The sequence below is a fragment of the Alexandromys fortis genome, unplaced genomic scaffold, assembly GCF_014885135.2.
Source record: "Alexandromys fortis isolate MF-2015 unplaced genomic scaffold, M_Fortis_MF-2015_v1.1 scaffold_6, whole genome shotgun sequence".
In the NCBI taxonomy this organism is placed as follows: domain Eukaryota; kingdom Metazoa; phylum Chordata; class Mammalia; order Rodentia; family Cricetidae; genus Alexandromys; species Alexandromys fortis.
Window position 1 is genome coordinate 20,116,112 of NW_026067902.1, and position 11,653 is coordinate 20,127,764.

General features: G+C 46.3%; 1 long non-coding RNA gene across 1 annotated transcript in view; it reads right to left on the bottom strand.

Moving 5' to 3' along the window:
* Positions 1–10,149, bottom strand: part of LOC126496767 (uncharacterized) — a 29,418-nt gene extending 19,269 nt beyond the window's left edge. Inside the window, exons 1-2 of the long non-coding RNA XR_007590421.1 lie at positions 8,995–10,149; positions 6,668–7,455 (exon numbers count right to left, since the gene is read on the bottom strand). This is a non-coding gene — a long non-coding RNA (uncharacterized lncRNA). The remainder of the gene's footprint in view (positions 1–6,667; positions 7,456–8,994) is intronic.
* Positions 10,150–11,653: the final 1,504 nt, after the last annotated feature.

The following is an 11,653-nucleotide window of genomic DNA, read 5'->3' on the forward strand; positions in this document are numbered from 1 at the left end:
TTTTTTTTTTTTTTTTTTTTTTTTTTTTTGGAGACAGGGTTTCTCTGTAGCTTCAGAGCCTGTCCTGAAACTAGCTTTTGTAGACCAGGCTAGCTAGATCTGCCTGTCTCTGCCTGCCGAGTGTGCACCACCACCGCCAGCTTAAGTTTCTTTCTTAAAAGATTCAAGGTTCTTATCATTCAAGTTTTTCCATTTGTGTGGTTAGAGTTACTCCAAAATATTTTGTGGTATTTATGGCTATTGTAAAGAATGATGTCTCTCATTTATCATATGTGCAGAAGAGGTGCATTTTGGGTTCCGGCTATGATAAAGTAATTCTGCTGTAAACAGAGTTGAGCACGTGTCCTTATGGTGTGGTTGGGAATCTTCTGTATATAGGCACAAAAGGGTGTTGCTGAGTCTTAAGGTAGAGGTTTGCCTAGTTTTGAGAAATTGCCGTACTATGTTCCAAAGTGGCTGTGCCAGTTTGCCTTTCCACAGCAGTGGAGGAGTTTTTCCTTACCCCACACTCTCTTCAGCATAAACTGTCCCAGGTGTCTTTAATCTTGGTCATTCTTACAGGAATAAGATGGAATCTCATAGTTGCATTTCTCTAATGACTAAGGATGTTATTATGTGTCAGCATTAAGTTCATATTTTCTGATTCGTTAGACTGATATTATGTCTTGTTACTATGTCCTTTGCTATACAGAAGCTTCTCAGTTCAGGAAATCTGATTTATTTATTGTTTCTCTCAAGGTCTGTGCCACTGAGGCTGTGTTTGAGATGTGCCAAAGTGTACTCTTAACTTTATCTTCTGTGAGGTTCAGTGTGGTTGGTTTTATGTTCAGATCTTGATTCAACTTGAGTTTTGTACATAGAGATAAATATGGATCTGTTTTCATTCTTCTACATGTTGATGTCTAGTTAGGCCTGCATCATTAGTTAAATATGCGTTCTTGTTCCATTTTTCTATCAGCTAGGCAGACTTACAACTTTACAGGAAGATAGTTCACAAACTTTTAATTATTTATACAATGGTTAAAGCCTTAGTTACAATATTCTTATGGGAGATATTGAGCCACTAAGTAAAATTCTTAAAGGAAGCAATGAGCCAATTTCCAATAGAGAGCTTATAGAAGCCGCCAGACAGGTACTCAAGCAGGTAAAATATAGATCAACAGGTAAATTACACAATAATGTACAAGTACAGTATCTTAATTATGATTCAGCTATGACAAGTGTGTATTATGTACAAAACTTATTCTACAGCAGTTTTATGAAAAGAACAGAATGCTTTTTAGAGCTGCATCTTCCCAGTTTTTGCCAGTTAAGATATTAAAGTTTTAATTAGATCAGTAGCTTGTCTAATACAGAAGAGCAAGATAAAATCTCGGAGATAGCTTAATAGAATATTGGCTATGATCAAAGTTTCTTATACTAAACAATAGATTAATTGATAATTTTAGGATAATGATTCTTGGACAACTGTGTTTGCTCAATTTAAAGGCCAGAGTAATAATATTTTTCCAGATGATAGTTGTTACAATTTGCAAATCTATATTTTGCTAATGTTATAGCTAAAGATCCCTTAAAGGAGTCATGAGCACACAGAGAGGCTTGATCACCTAAACCTGGTAAGGAACTGCTTTCTTGATAGTCTTGAGGTGCTCGAGAAAACGCAAAATGTCCAGCTGTTAGCGGGCTGGTTGGGTCTACAGCCTGGAGGGTGGAGACTGTGGGCACCGAGACTGCTGCACCTGCTGGGTCTTCAAGGGGACAGGTGTGGAGGGAGCAGCTTCTCTCTGGGCTTGCCTCAGGAGCCATGCCTTTGGTCTGGGACCTGGGAGCGGGCAGGCAGGGAAGGAGGAGTGTTGGGGGTTATCTGTGTCCCAGGGTTGTTCAGTAAGCAAGACAAGGAAACAAGAGCTCAGGGATGGTTTTTCCACTAGTTCTGAGGGCAGAGGAAGAGGGTGGAAGCACAAAGCCTGTATGTTGGGGCCCGAACTTTCATCCAAACATCCGTGCCTTCAAAAAATATCGCTGGCAACCTGCCATGTGTCAAACCCTGCTTGCTATCACACCTGTTACTGCATACATGATCTTATTCGCTGTCTACAAAAAGAAGAAATTTCTCGTTTTACAGGTTTGAAAGCAGATGCAGTGAGAAGTAAAGATTAGGACCATGAGCCACATTCAAGATCTTCTGACCTTCCTGTATGGTTGTCTGTTTATCCCCACCCCATCTCTCTCCAGGGTATTAACGTACTTACCTGGCAGTCCCGGTACTCATTAAGTAGACCAGGTTGTCCTTGAACTCACAGCGATCTGCCTGCCTCTGCCTAGGTTTGGGATTAAAGGGCTGCTCCACTGTGTCCAGCACATGTCTATGAGCACCTGCGTCCGTCATTACTCCCCCTAAACCAGTCACTTGTCCCTCTCTGTTCCATTGACCTACTGGGTATTTCTTCATGTATTTGATGCAGCTGGATATCAGATCATAGACTTGCCCCCTCTCAGCTGGGTGGTGGAGGCTGGGGATGCAGAAGCTGATGGTTAGAAAGGTTCGTCCCCATAGCTTCAGCGCCTTGATCAGCTCACTGGTCAGAAGGTGGCCAGGGTTCATTAGGTGAGCACAGTGCTGGCTTGACTGTGAGGAGTGGTGTGGTGATGAATAAGACTCCTCCGTTCCTGCCCCTGGGAATGTGTAGTAGGTGGTAGATGCAGACAGCCCAACATGTTGGTTTGTATGAAAAAGAAATCCGGATGGCTCAATTTTAGTGGGGATGAAGGAAGGTGGAAAGTTCAGCAAACAGGAGCACTGTTCTTCTGACAGCCCCGGTCTGGGGCCATGCACAGCAGGGCTTTACTTTGTCAAGGTGTGCACAGTTCAGATAGCAAGCTGGAATATGGCAGGAAGAAGTCAGTGATGACCCCAAATTAGTCATAAGATGACACTGTGTGTAGCTGTCTTTCCAGTCTTCTGCTCCAAGAGAAAGTAGAGTCTCGTTTCTGCAGCAGGATTGCCAGTCTTAGGGAAAAGAGAAGCTGGCTACAGGGCAGACAGCCTGGAGACCATGGGGTTTCCAGCGGGGTTGAGGCCTGAATGATAAAGTAAAGTCTCCTTTCCCTTGGTTTGCCTTGTAGTAATAGGTAATGCGCAGCCTTTGTGTCTGGCTTTGAGAGAAATGTTTCAGCAAAGCCTTTGCTATGTTTGGGTTAATCAGTAGAGGCTGAAAATTGTTTTGAGACTGTTGAAACCTTGAAGAAATGTCTGTCTGGAGACTCTGCACTTGGTGCTACATGAGAGTCCTTGCATCTACACCAAACCTTGGTCCTAAGACACTCCTGGCTAACCTGGAGTTTGTATTTTTGGTTATGGCTAGCCATAATCAGAAGGGACTGAGATCTGTGTATGCTGTCTGCTCTCATGGGCAGCGGGAGCAAATGACTTTGGGAGTTGGAACCTTTGCCAGCCCCTACTAGCGTTGTGTATGTTTGAATAAAGTAACTGGAGTCAGCTAGCTGGCTGTCATCCTTCTCCTGAACTCTGGTGTTCCTTCAGAAAATGAAGGCGTGGCATCTTGGGGAGCCTCTCTCTGCTGCGGCCCTACAACTGACATCAAACAACAGCTGAGCAAAAATAGCAACAAAAAGATGTCAGGGAGAGGGTCAGAGAAAAATGGATAGCTCAATAAAATAATAAGAAGGTCAGGAGATCAGTGTGTTTTCAGGGAATGGTGAGAACGTTTGCAGACTGACAGGAGCAGCCGGACAGGAGTGGATGGACAGACAGTAGGGCGCTGTCCCTCGGATCAGTAGTCTTAATCAGCCCTGTGTTGTGGCCACTACCAGTCATGCTTCTGAGAATGTCAAGATGGACATCTGTTTTTACAATTTAGATAGAACTGGACCCTGAGTACCAGGTTGGATATGAAGAAAGACAACCTCAGAGGAGAACAAAATGGCATACAGAAGTCTATTTATTTGGAAAGGAAAATTCTGGGTAAGTCTGGGAGCTGGGTCAGCTGGGGGTTCTGTGTAGCCCCCTCATCTTGTGTCCTCTCGTCTTCTCATTTCTCAGTGATGTGGACCATGGTGATGGTGAGGACCAGGGTGCCCGGGGCCATGGGGATGGTGAGGTCCAGGGTGCCCGGGGCCATGGCCAGGGGCTGGGCAAGCAGGTCCTGGAGGGGGGGGTCCCCCAGGACCGTGGCCAGGGGCTGGGCAAGCATGTCCTGGAGGTGGGGGTCCCCCAGGACCAGGGGGTGGTGGACCATGAGGAGGACAAGGACCCTGTAGAAAACCAAAAGGGAAATGTCAGAATTCAAAGCCAGCGCCAATGACTGTGGTCAACTTCTCTTTACCTCCCCTCCCCAAGGGACTCAGGATTCCTAGGCATCTGGAAGGGTTTGTGGTGGGGAGTTGGATAGCAAAGGATTTGCTCCTGGCCCTGCCCCTTTTTCATTGAAGTCTCTTAAGAACTGGGCAAGCAAAAGGGAAGTGTCTTGTTGTTTTAGATTTATTCCATTTGCTACATTTTGACCTCTTTCCCTGGACCTCGAGTTATTTATTTGTAAGAAGCAAAATTATCTCAAGACCCCTTCCCTGGCCCGAGGGTCTTAGCAGAAAGGCTACAGGTTCTGCCTTGCTCCAAGTGGTAGCTTGCTGTATTTACAGCTAAGGTGAAGCTGGGGAGGCTGGAGAAGAATTCCCCGGACACCAGGTAGGGGAAACCCAGGCTCTGAGTAGAGATGTGGCAGGTAAAAGGTAAGAGGTGGAAATCAAGGGTGTGTTTGTGTGTAGATAGGAAGTGTATTTAGTTTATATATATGTAGCATGTGCTGGCACATGGCTTTAATCCTCTGAGGTGGCAGAGGGTGATCTCTCTAAGTTTGAGACTAGCCTGCTCTATATAGTGAGGTTCAGCACAGACAGGGTCTGTATGCATATACAGAATGAATCCCTGTGTTTAATTTATCTTTTTATTTTTGGCCAGTAGTGCTGGCACACAACTTTAATTTGACACTTAAGAGACTGGTGGATCTCTGTGAGCTCAAGGCCAGCCTGGTCTACATAGGGAGCTCCAGGACAGTCAAAGCTAAGTGGTGAGACCCTTTCTCAAACAATGAAAATAGATAAATGAATGAATACAATTTTGAAGGTGTGTCTTGGTATGGAGTTCAATGGTAGAGAATTTGTCCAGAAAGTACAAACACAACATAAAAAAAAGCAAAATAAAACAAAAAAACAACAAAATAGCTGTGTCTGTGTGTATTCCTGTGGTGGGCAAATAGCATGCACACATGTACACACAGATGCATGCACAGGCTGCCTATATTACGCCTCTGCACAACTGTCACACTCAAACGGGAAGAAGTAAAATTAAAGTTAATGTCCACTTCTCAGACCCAAGAACCTGGGAAAGTGTTGTATAACCATCTTAGCCAGGATGATTAGTGCTAGGGCACTGGGGTGTGAAGTCCAGTGGGGTAGAGGTGGGGTTACACCCTCTATTCTTGGAGTAGAATTATGCCCTCCTCTGCTTTGACCTCCCCCCCGCCTGACTCAGGGGTTTGAGTGAGGTGGAATACAGGTGGGGAGAAACAGTCTCCAGAACTGGGGACTTTCCAGTTACAGCAGTCCCTGCCTCAGCTGTGCTAGGAAACAGCCTCATCCTCCCCCACCCCCTTCTGTGGCAGGGAGCCTGGTGGCTGCTGCCTGTTGGGAGGGAGAGGTGGTGAGCAGGCAGCCTTCCCTTCTTTCCCTAGCAGAAGCCTGCCTGTCCTAGGAGCCCTGCAGTGGGACTGGGGCTTGGGAGCCAGGCAGCCAGGGGAGCACAGAGCAGGCTGGGAAGCAGCAGGAAGAGAGGGTGAGCTGCTGGGCCAGGGGAGGGGAGTAAGGAAAGGAGAGAGACAGATGGGAAAACAGAGAGAATGCCAAGGAGAAGGTTGCAGTTGGCAGAATGTGGGTGGTTATGGAAGTGTCCCGCCCTTCCCAGGCTGATGCCTGAGTGAACTTCCTGACTTCATCTGGCAGAAGTGCTGGTCTAAGAATGAGATGGACCAGAAGGAAGTGGCCAGGATGGAGGTGTTAGGGTGGGCAAGGGAAAGAAGGGTAGCGAATGTTCTTACCTTGTGACCTGTTGGAGAGAAAGGGGGAAAGAACAGCAGGGTCAGTCTTTTGCTTCTGAAGGGGACCCCTTGCCTTCTCCCTGATGCTAGCTCTGTGTCCACAGGCCACCCTCAACAAGGCTCCTCAGACCTGGTCACCTGCCTGACAAACATTCCGTCCTTCATCCATCCATAACAGCAGATTTGTATTGGAAGACAATATGAAGCTCACTTGTGTGTCCCTATGGGCTCAAGGGCTGGCTGAGTCCCCCAGGTGGCATCAGGCCAGGTAGAAGGTGAGGCTTTTGTCCACACTGCCAGGGGTCTGCTATCCTAACCTTGGTCAGATTTCAGGGCATCAGGGAGACATTCTATTGTGGCAAACCCCAATTCTTCCTCCTCTGTCTCCACCTGGGCCCCAGGCAGTCTCCCCCACTCATGCCTGTCCATCCCAATATAGACCATCAGAGCTGTGTGGTGGCTGCTGTTACATCCTGGTCACAACCTTCTGCTCTCAGCTCAGGGCCTTTGCTCACACTGTCTGCTGCCTGGAAATCTCTCGAGCATGGCTCTACCTCACTATCCAGCAGGTGTTCCTCATCACTGGGGTGCGGAGATCCCCAGAGTGGACACAACAGTTCATTCTGCAGAAGCCACCTATGTGGTACTGGGTATCCCAAAAGGTAACCTTGATGGGAGTTTTAGGTCTTTTGCTTCTTTTTTTTTAAGCTTCTTTTTTTAAAAAAAATTATTTATTTATTATGTATATAATATTCTATCTGTGTGTAAGTATGCAAGCCAGAAGAGAGCACCAGATCTCATTACAGATGGTTGTGAGCCACCATATAGTTGCTGGGAATTGAACTCAGGACCTTTGGAAGAACAGGCAAAGGTTTTAATCTCTAAGCCATCTCTTCAGCCCCCGTTCTTTTGCTTCTTTTGAGGGGATCCAGTGGCACAGCGGCTGGGCTCTGGGCTCCAGACCTGACAGTGCTTTTCATGACCTCACTTTGAGCATCATGCCTGACATCCCTGGCCTCATTTGTCCCCTGGGAGATGAACCCTCCTTTTTGTCTCCTCAAGTTGAAGAGCTAGTGAGATGAAAAACTCACATGCTTGTTTCTTCAACTATAATGTGTGCTTCACAATATGAAAGTTGTTTGTATTATGGAAGCCTGCACGCACACCTGTACACACACATCCAAGCACACTTGGCATTCAGTAGATATGGCTGACTGCTTGTCTCTGCCCTCCCCACTCTCCTTCCTCTTCTTTCCCCTCTTCTACCTCCTAACCTCCTATCCATGCTACTTACCTGGATCCATCTTTATGGGGCAAGTGCAGGAAGTGACACACGCAACACCTGTGGTTAACAAGAACGTTTTAATTGGCAGTGATCTGGTTGCTTTGCTTCTCCCTCCTAGGGCTGCACACACATAGTCCCTTCACAGTGAAGACAAAAGAGGGTGCCTGCCAGGCACCCTGGTCATGATACCCTGCCCTCTGTAGGTCTCTGTATAAACACCTGCATAGAGGTGGGATGCAGAGACTTGGCGAGGTCGCTCTAGCCGAGTGGGGAGGGGCAGACAACCTGATTGAGTATGGACTTCTGGGGACCCAGGAGACCTTAAGAACTTTGTTCCTGCCTCCCAGATGGATGGAACATTCCAAGGTTCCCACTGCCTATTATTGTCTTCTCCCGTGAGAATTGGGAGAAGGTTGGAGGTTTAGGGTCTGAATCAATTTGTCATGCATTGCCAGTCTCTCATCATGGAAAACTGTTGAGGTCTAGCCTCATCTTTTGGGGCCTGGCATGCGAATAACAATTAACAAGTCCAGAATTGTCCAGCACCCACAACACAATACACTTGAAGATGAAAGGTATCCTGGCTCTCTGAACTCATATGGCAAATGAGTGTTTTAGTACAGACGTCCACACTTACAGACAGACAGACAGACAGACACACACACACACACACACACACACACACACACACACACACCTCTAATACAAAAGACCTAGAGCTGCAGATCAAATGCAGAACCTTGTACTTGGAAAGCCGGCTCCCTACCATTGAGCCTCCCCCCCAGCCCCAGCAAACCACTCATTCTTATTGATTTGTTATTTCCGGTTGAAATCAGTCCCACATTATGACCATAGTCTTTCTCACTTGCTGATCATTTTTTAATCTTATGTGTTTAAGTGTTTTGCCTGGACTAATGTCTGAGCACCATGTTCATATGCAGTACCCACAGAGGACAGGGGAGGATACCAGATATCCAAAAACCAGAGTTACATGTAGCTGGAAGACTCCTACTTTGTGGGTGCTGGGAATTGAACCCAGGTCCTCCGGAAGAGCAGGCAATGCTCTTGACTGCTGAGCCATCTCTCCAGTCCAGGTTACCCCTTGACTAATGATGAACTTGAAGGATCTCATAAGGCTGAACTTGGGGAGGTAAAGGAAACCCTTGATTCAATCAAAACCTGAACTAAAAACAGTGAAAAGACAGTCCCTGGGATGTTTCCACTCAGGCCTAGCTCTCTGAGAAACAGGAATGGTCAGCTCTAGAAGGCACTGAAAATGCAAGCCTGTAACTCTCAGGTGACCTTCTACCTGGCAAGTCAGTCCTAACTCCTGCAGGGTGAAGGCACAGGGGCCAGCCTGGAGGGTGGGGTGGGCAGGTAGGCAGACATGCATACAAATACACAAGCACCTGACACAGGCACACACAATCCTTTAGAAACAGACTGACTTGTGCAGAAGGATGATGTCCTCACAAATACCCGGAGGCAGCAGTTCAATATACAAAAACCCAGAGAGACTAAGACCACATGGGTACCTCATTCACACACATAGGCCCCCTCTTATTTTACATTTAGTAAGCAAAGTCAGGTCCTTACCTGAGAGTGCAGAGCCAGGGACAGCAAGGCTTAGGATCTGTCTCCCCCAGGGGAGTATTTGTACAAGAGAGGGTGGGGCTGGGTCAGGTCACAAGCTCTGGGAGATTCTAGAATAGAAGGTCCAGGGAATGAGGAGGGATGGGTTGATCTCTCCCTGGGCAAAGATCACTAGGAAACAGGATGTGGGTGCAGTGGGGTGGGGCGGGGGTTTTGGGTGGAGTAGATGAGGAGAGTGGGGATCATTTTCATAGCCATCTGAAGGTCACGTGGACAGGCCATTAACTCCTCCCAGCATGCAGAAGAAGAAAGTGACCCTAAGTACATTCTTGCCTTGGATTCCAAGGTCCAGATAAGTTTTTGAATTGCTGCCCATCCAAGCTTGTCTGGAAACAGAATTCACACCCAGAAAAGGGGACAGTGGGAATAAAGTCAGGACAGGACGGAAAGGATGAAAAAGTTCGGAACCCAGGCTGCCAGCTCGCTCTGCCTATACCAAGCCCTTTGTAGGCCACCCGTGTGTCCGTCCCAGCACCTGTATTTGCCAAGATGATTTGCTTTGTGTGCTCCCTCAAGTAGATCAGGAGCCCCCACATTCTAGGATCCTTTCTTCTAATTTTTCTTATTTCCACTGACCTCTGCATACCTTAGATTCAGGGACATGGTGGCTTCCTCAGTCACTTGGCCATTGACAACCCTCCTGTTATTAGTTATTTGGTAAACAAAAAATTTTTATTATTTTTTAAGAGTTTATGTGGTTGGGCAGTGGCGATGCACGCCTTTAATCTCACTACTCGGGAGGCAGGCAGATCTCTGTGAGTTCGAGGCCAGCCTGTTCTATAGAGCAAGTTCCAGAACAGCCAGGGCTACACCGAGAACCCCTCCCTTGAAAAACAAAACAGAACAACTGAAGTTTCTGTGTCTAGGTGTCTGGCCTGCAGGTATGACTGTGCACGCAATCCATGCAGTGCTCATAAAGGTTAGCCAGAATCCCCTGGGTTCTGAAGAGTCAGAGCCCCTGGAACTGGAGTTACACACACTTGTGAGCTGTCAGACAGAAGCTGGGAATTGAACCCAGGTCCTCTGGAAGAGCAGCCTGTGCTCTTAACTGCGGAGGCATCTCTCTAGGCCCTTGGTGAACACATTTTGATAAGTTTGCTGAAGTTAGTTGTTGTTGGGTAATAACTGGTTTCCTTTTTTTTTTGAGGTTTATATTGTATGAATTTTTCCCTTTCTTGTTTCTGTATTTTTAAAAATTATTTCTGAATATGGCTGTACTCTACCCTGAAATTACAATGCTCCTCAGCCAGGCTACAAAGCGAGAACCTATCAAAATAAAAACAAGGCTGGCAATGGTTTGGTTTGGGGAATTGCTAAAGACTGAGACAATCTATAACTTTCCCCATCATGAGTTAATAAGCTAAATGTGGTGCATACATCAAATAACATGAAAGAATAAACAGTTGATACAAACCATACTAGGGCAGCATCTCAAAATAGTTATGTGGAGTGATAGAAGCCACACACAAAGAATACATACCATATGTTTTTGTCTAGAATAAAGATCCAGAAAACTGATGAGCGCAGCCGACCAGTGGGCAGTGGAGAGGGGCAAGTGGAGGAGAGACACTGGGGAAGGGCAGGAAGAAGCAAGAGCTGCTGCTATGACTTCGTGAAGTAAACACAGATCAAAACAGCTTGCACAATTCAAATACGCATAGTTTATGGCACGTCAATTTGACTTCAATTAGAATTGTAAAATAAAGAGTCCCATAGCCATTTTCAGAAGACAAGATGAAAGTATTGAGGAACAGGGTGTGTCTTCCTCATCTCAATAGCGGGGAGGGAGGCTCCGGCTGACCAGGATCTTCTACAGTATCAGGGAGCTCAGATAGGCTCTAGATGGTGGTGTTATTTTACACACACACACACACACACACATATACTATTTGCTTGCATGCATATATATAATAATATACCACCTAGAGTTTATATATGTGTAATATATGCCTGTATATAAACTCTAGGTGGTATTGTTATATATGTATGCATATAAACTCTAGGTGGTATTGATATTTATATATTATGGATGCTTTGCTTGCATGTGTGTCTGTACGCCACTTGAAAGCCTGGTGCTCTTGGAGGCCAGAAGAGGTAGTTGAATCCCCTGCAACTGGTGTTACACATGGTTATTAGCTGTCATGTGGGTGCTGAGAATTGAACCCTGGCCCTTGAGAAGAGCAGCCAGTGCTTTTAATTGCTCCCCTCTAGAAGGCATTACCCTCACTGTTTGGCAGTATTATATTTTGCTTTATGTGTATGAATGTTTGGCTTGCACGCATATAGGGATCTGACACACGCCTGTTGGATCCCTGGCGTCGGCCTGATTACTAATGGTTGAGTCACAATGTGGGGGCTGGGTGTGAAACCTGGGTCTTTGTCAAGTGCTCCTAATCGCTAAGCCATCTCTCCAGACTCCTCATCCTTAGTTCTTCCGAGGTGAAACTTTAGCTTTTTTGTTTGTTTTTTTTTTTTTTTTTTTTTTTTTTTTTGAGACAGGGTTTCTCTGTAGCTTTGGAGCCTGTCCTTGTAGATTGGGCTGGCCTCGAACTCACAGAGATTTGCCTGCCTCTCCCTCCCGAGTGCTGGGAGTGCCACCACC